Below are 6310 nucleotides of genomic sequence, written 5' to 3' on the forward strand. Positions count from 1 at the left end.
TCTAACATTTGCGACTGAGTCGGGTGGTTTTTAAAATTTTTAATTTTAGTTATTCATGGGGTAAAGTGAAAAATAATGAAATGTTTTCGATTTGATCCTTTAAGATATTTTTCATCAAATGAATGAATCAATAAAAGAATGTATAAATAACTGAATAAAAATGGAATGATGAAGGAATAAATAAGTTAATCAAATCATTTATACTGGAAAACAATAAATGTGGCACTAAAATAGTGAATGAACAAGAAAATCGGTGTATGAACGAATGAATAAGAGGATTGTCAAATGAAGATTTAAGATAATGTAATAAATCTAAATGAATTAACTACTAAATGAATACATAAGTGATTTGATAAATGATTGAAATGCTGGGTTGCAGAGTTGAAGGGAGAAAGACTGGGTACGGAAATTTTAGAACCTTCAACCAAACTCCTTTACCCAAAAATCAGTCCAACTCGAACTCTGCAAGCACTCACAGAGTTGCCGATATTGAGGGAAAATCAGACCCTTACTGCAACTCTTGGAACTTTAAACTGCGAGATAAAAATTAATTTTATTAATACAATTTATTATTTTAAATTACGATTATTAAAAATTACTAAAAATCAATACACTATAACTTCACTTGGATTAAGTTAATTAAATGCCCATTTGGGGGAATGAGGACAATAATCCTTAAAACTTCCGATAAGAAAAATAAAAATGTTGGTTAAAATTTCCCATTAGAATAAGGGAATCGGTTTCTCAAAATCTCCACCAGAACAAGGGTTATAGTTGTCAAATAATGTCAACTCTAAAAATACCTTTCTGCATAAGCAAAATAGCTCCAAACATTCAGTGAACATCCCCTACTGGATGGATTTATCACAGCATATCTGTAAATGTTTTCGAATTAAAGTATAAAATCATAACATCGAGCAAAACTGGAGATTTTAAAGTAACCTATGATGTGTTTCATCAGTTACAACCCAATAAACAGAAACTTATCAAGAACAAACAGCTGCATCCCTCCCATTACTGCTGTAAAACATGTGAGCATGGCCATGCTGAACCTCACCTAAATTACTTTAAATTTATTTGCATTTATTTCTTTCATTCTTTGTTTCACTTAACCTAACACTAAACATATATAAATCAAAATTGTAGTAAAATTAAATTTTGTACGTGACATTATCTATATTTTTATTTAAGGACCATTTTATAGTATTTTGACCAAATGATGTCTCCAGCAAAAGTTATAGGGGCATTCCACGATATTTCTGACATTATGTAGAGTCCGTAACAAGACCTTTTTTTGCCATAACTTTTTAATTTACCGTTTGATTTGCAAATTATTTTAATTGGAGCTGGTGTGTTGGTAAGAAAAGATCAAAATAAAATAATATGCTAATCAAACAGTAAAGTAAAAAGTTATGGCAAAAAAGGTCATGTTACGGACTCTACATAAATGTCAAAAATACCGTGGAATGCCCCTATAAATAATTCTTTTGTTTAAATAAATATTTAAAGTCAAATGTTTAAATCATAAAAAGCAGACTGTATTGCATCGGTTCAATTAGTGACACTATCCTTTGAGAGCCCAAAACTCAGAAAAAGATGAGGAATTCAAATTTAATAATAATAGGTAAACAATATATTATACTAATTAAGAAAAAAAATATAATCACTTTTAAAAAGCTTTCACAGATCGTCACATATCGTTGTTTCAAATACAAATACAAAAGTGACGACCAGCAACAGGCTCTGGGCCCAGCTAGACTGGTCCTAGTCAATTTACAATCCCCAGTGAAGATCAACGGCCCTCTTAAAACTGTCTACTCCTTTGCTCATTACCACCTCTTCCGGTAAGCTGTTCCACTACCCTGCTAAAATAATAATTTTTCCTAATATCCATGTTAGCCTGAGATTTAAATAGCTTAAAACAATGACCCCTCGTCCTGTTTTCAGTGCTAAACTTTAGCCCTGTAACATCTTTCGTTTTAATAAATTTAAACAACTGAATCATGTCCCCTCGGTCTCTTCTTTGCTCAAGACTGTACATTTTTAGCCTTCTAAGCCTGGAATCATAATCTAAGTGGGAAAGTCCACTTATTAGCCTTGTAGCCCGCCTTTGAACCCTTTCCAATACATTAATGTCTTTCTTAAGATAAGGAGACCAAAACTGAACAGCATACTCCAAATGGGGTCTTACCAAACTTCTATATAAGGGCAGAAGAACTTCTTTAGATTTATTTGAAATAGATCTATTGATAAACCCAAGCAACTTATTGGCTTTGTTGCCAGCAATGCTGCACTGTTGTTTAAACTTTAAATCCTGACTTATTAGGACCCCCAAATCAGTAACTTGGTCTGCCTGACTAATGACTGAACCTTGCAAATAATAACTTGTACACTTATTTCCATGCCCTAAATGTAGCACTTGACATTTCCCAACATTAACAGCCATACCCCATTTATCAGCCCACTCCGTAATATGAACTAGATCCTCTTGCAGCTGATTTGCTTGTTCTTCATTTTCTACAGTCCCCATAACTTTGACATCATCAGCAAAACAATTCATGTTCCCAGAAATATTTTTATGAATATCGTTCATAAAGACAATGAACAAAACAGGCCCTAACACTGATCCTTGAGGAACCCCGCTTAAGACCTCACTCCAATTAGAATAATTTCCCCTTACAACTACTCTTTGTTTCCTTCCGGTCAGCCAATTTTTTACCCAAATGAAAGTTTTCCCTCCTATTCCTATATCAGCTAATTTGCTAAGTAGAGCAACAACGGTTTCAGAGCAACCAATGACATCTAATCCCCCCCCCCCCAAAAAAAATACAGTCGAGTCCCAACTTACGACGAGGATGCGTTCCAAGATTCCTCGCGTAAGTCGAAATTTCGCGTTGTGGAAAAATGTTGGTATAATTTTTTTTTTTAGAAGCATACTAAATTCTTTAAGACACTTATAAACACTCCTCATACTGCTTTAAAGCATTCTTCAACTGTAAATTAGTTTCTTACTTAAAGAACTAAACTTTTACTGGATTTGAAAAATTTAAAAAAGCTGTTTTATTAAACATGAAATACTTTAAGGTGCACAAAATGAATAATCAGAGACTTAAATAAAACAGCACAGTGGATTAGTCGAGTAAAAAATGAAGATGTTGATGATTTATGCTCCATGATCAGATTATTATCTAATACATTTTAAAATACGGTTGCTTTGCCCTTTCTTTAATGGGGCATTCCAAGGTATTTTTGACATATATGTAGAGTCCGTAACGTGACCTTTTTAAGGTCGCGTTACGGACTCTACATAAATGTCAAAAATACCGTGGAATGCCCCTAATATGTTTCCATTTATGGCAACAGTTCATCTTTCTATTATCTTTAAACCAAAATACAAGAGCAGCATATATTTTCATAATATTTACTTTTCTTAGACATTACTCTGCAAGCTTCAATACTGAAACTAAGTTCTGAACTTTTATGGATGTCTTTTTGTTTCGACTTTTTAATTGTATGTATGGTACATTCACTCATATTTATGTCGTGCTACCGTTGACGTTTGGTAGTTGTTCAAGCACGCCTAGAATCTTAGCCCTTTTTTTCTTGTCAGAAAAACTTTGTTTTCCCTCCCATCTTCACAAACTTGAGATAAAACTGTGCACTAAGATGCCATTACATTTTACCAACTTTAATAATTAGAATGAAAAAAAGTAGAGACGTACTGAGTAGCACTTTGGCTGAGTAGCCCAGTACCGAGTACTCGGCCTTTCATTACTCTGCCGAGTACCGAGTTACCGAGTACTCGGCCTTTCACTACTCGGCCGAGTTACCAAGTACCAATTATGTTTTAAGAAGAACCACCGATACACCTTTGATGAATTTTGAACTTATTGGAATAGTTGTATAGATCTCCATGCCCATATAATAGTTTTTAAAACTAAATTCCTGCTGAAATTTAATTATGCATTATTTAAAAAAAATTGTTTATATATATATATATATATATATATATATATATATATATATATATATATATATATATATATATATATATATATATATATTTGACAAAAATTTTACAAAAAATTTATTTTTTAAATTAGAAATAAATATAAAAGGTATGATTAATCAAGTTGGAATTAAAACAAATTGTACCAATCTATTATAGTTCTTGTCCGCCAAAAATAAATAATTTTTAAAAGCAAATAAAACAAATGTGCAGGAACGCTGCAGACACGTGTTTCTGCGTTACAAGGAACATCTTTTTCAGTGCATAAAATGTTAGCTAAAGACTGTAAAGACATTCGACAAAAGAATCCGATTTCTGTCGGATGCCTTTAAACGAGCTCACATTTTGTGCATTGAAAGAGGAATTACTTGTAATGCCAAAACACGTGTCTGCACTGTGCTTTTAACGTTGTTTTATTTCCTTTTATTTTTTAAGCAAAGGTATTTTTATATTTCTTATAACTAATTTTTGTTTGTAGCAAAAATACATTTTTAATATAAAAATTCCATATTTTCTATACTTACTTTTTTGCACAATTTTTAATAAATAAGTTTTATTAACTTTGGGGACATTAAAATAAAGATTAATTCCCTTGAAGCATTACAAACTTCATTACTCTCAAAATTTAAATTGTAAATGATTGCAGAATATTATATGTGATTGCGTTTTTTATAAATTTTAATATCTGTCTTTAATATTCAATTTTTTGCAACTACTCGGTATTGGCCGAGTATCTGATCAAAATTTGGCCGAGTACCGAGTACTCGGCAAATTGGCCGAGTACCGAGTAGTTACCGAGTACTCGGTGTACGTCTCTAAAAAAAAGATAAATGAAAGATACTGAGTAGTTATTTGATGCACTAACAGCGCGATGTGTAGACTAGTTTGGTGTGAGAACTTTCGCTATCAGTGATGCTAAACGTATGTAATAATATTCACGAAATCAGTATTTAGTAACCGATACTTCTTTCAAAAATTATTCAAATAGTGGTCGAGGAATTTGCGTTAGCTATAAATTCAAAAAGCTCATGTTATAGCCATTTTGCGTAAGTCAAATCGCGTTGTAGCAGGAGTCGACTGTATTATCATATCTTACTATTGCTCTGAGGTGACGAAAACATCTATAAATACACGTCGCGGTGTTGATATTTCAATGTTATTTACTATTACAATAAATTTACCAAGTAAAACTAAAAAGCAGTAAGAACTCTTTGGGTCATTTCAAATTCTAAATTATCTTTTAAGGTTGTTCAAAAGAACATTCGATTTTCGAAAACGTTTTACTATATCCCTCAACGGCGATCATAAACAAAACAGCGTTTTAAAATGACAAAAAAAAAAAAAAATCATCACATACAATATCTCCCAAGAATGAGAACGAAACAGAGGAATTTTAAAATACGTGCAGGATTAATATGAAAATAACACTAATAAAAATGAAACTTTGAAAACGCAACTCAGGAAACACACGCAACTTACCAATTGCTTAAACAGATTTCAAAACCAATGAGGTTTACTAAGATAAATATAAGCATTACGTTGTAGATACTTGAACTATTAAAACGAGAAATAAATATAAAAAAGCGGAAGTATTACTTCAATATGAAATTTAATAACATTTAAATTACATCGTCGCAAAATCAAAATCGCCGATTTAATTACAAAATATTCTCCACACAGCTTGAACGTTTCATTTTTTTTAACTTGTCATTTGCAATGCAGGAATTTCATTAAAAAAAGGTGCATTAGTATGAATCAGTATCAAATCATCAACGTTTCAATATTTATTAGCTCACAGTACTTACTGATCAATAGAAATAATTATTGATTGATGTAGTTGTTACTTTTAAATACCAGTGTTATTATACAACTGTAACCACCAAAAATATAAATCGTCTGCTCTTTCGGCCGCCGAGCTTCTGAAAACAAAAGAACGTGGCGGTGTAAAATAATTCCACCTGCTGAGAATTTTACTTACAGTAAATGTTTTTATATTTGCTTTAGGGTATTTTTAGCTTTTAAAGGATAAGTTATTCTTTCAGGCAAACAGTGCTATTTTATTGTACAGTATGAATAATGTAGACTTATTTCAGAAGATATACGGCGACATCTTTACTACAAGGAATAATGAGAGGTAGTTCTTATTAAAATTGAAATATTTTGGTATAGATACCTTTAAGACGTTTTAACTACAGGAGACCCTTATTAATCTGGACCGTATTAAACCGGACTTTGTTTATTTCCCCAGTCATTTGATGTACATACTGTATTTTAATAAAAGGCGACTTAGCGCAGCAATGT

General features: G+C 31.8%; 1 protein-coding gene across 1 annotated transcript in view; it reads right to left on the minus strand.

Moving 5' to 3' along the window:
* LOC129223309 (CUE domain-containing protein 1-like) overlaps positions 1-5574 on the minus strand; it is a 29433-nt gene extending 23859 nt beyond the window's left edge. The window contains exon 1 of the mRNA XM_054857875.1: positions 5489-5574. The gene's annotated coding sequence lies outside the window, so the exon portion shown is untranslated. The remainder of the gene's footprint in view (positions 1-5488) is intronic.
* Positions 5575-6310: the final 736 nt, after the last annotated feature.

The sequence above is a fragment of the Uloborus diversus genome, chromosome 5 (genome assembly GCF_026930045.1).
Source record: "Uloborus diversus isolate 005 chromosome 5, Udiv.v.3.1, whole genome shotgun sequence".
NCBI lineage: Eukaryota > Metazoa > Arthropoda > Arachnida > Araneae > Uloboridae > Uloborus > Uloborus diversus.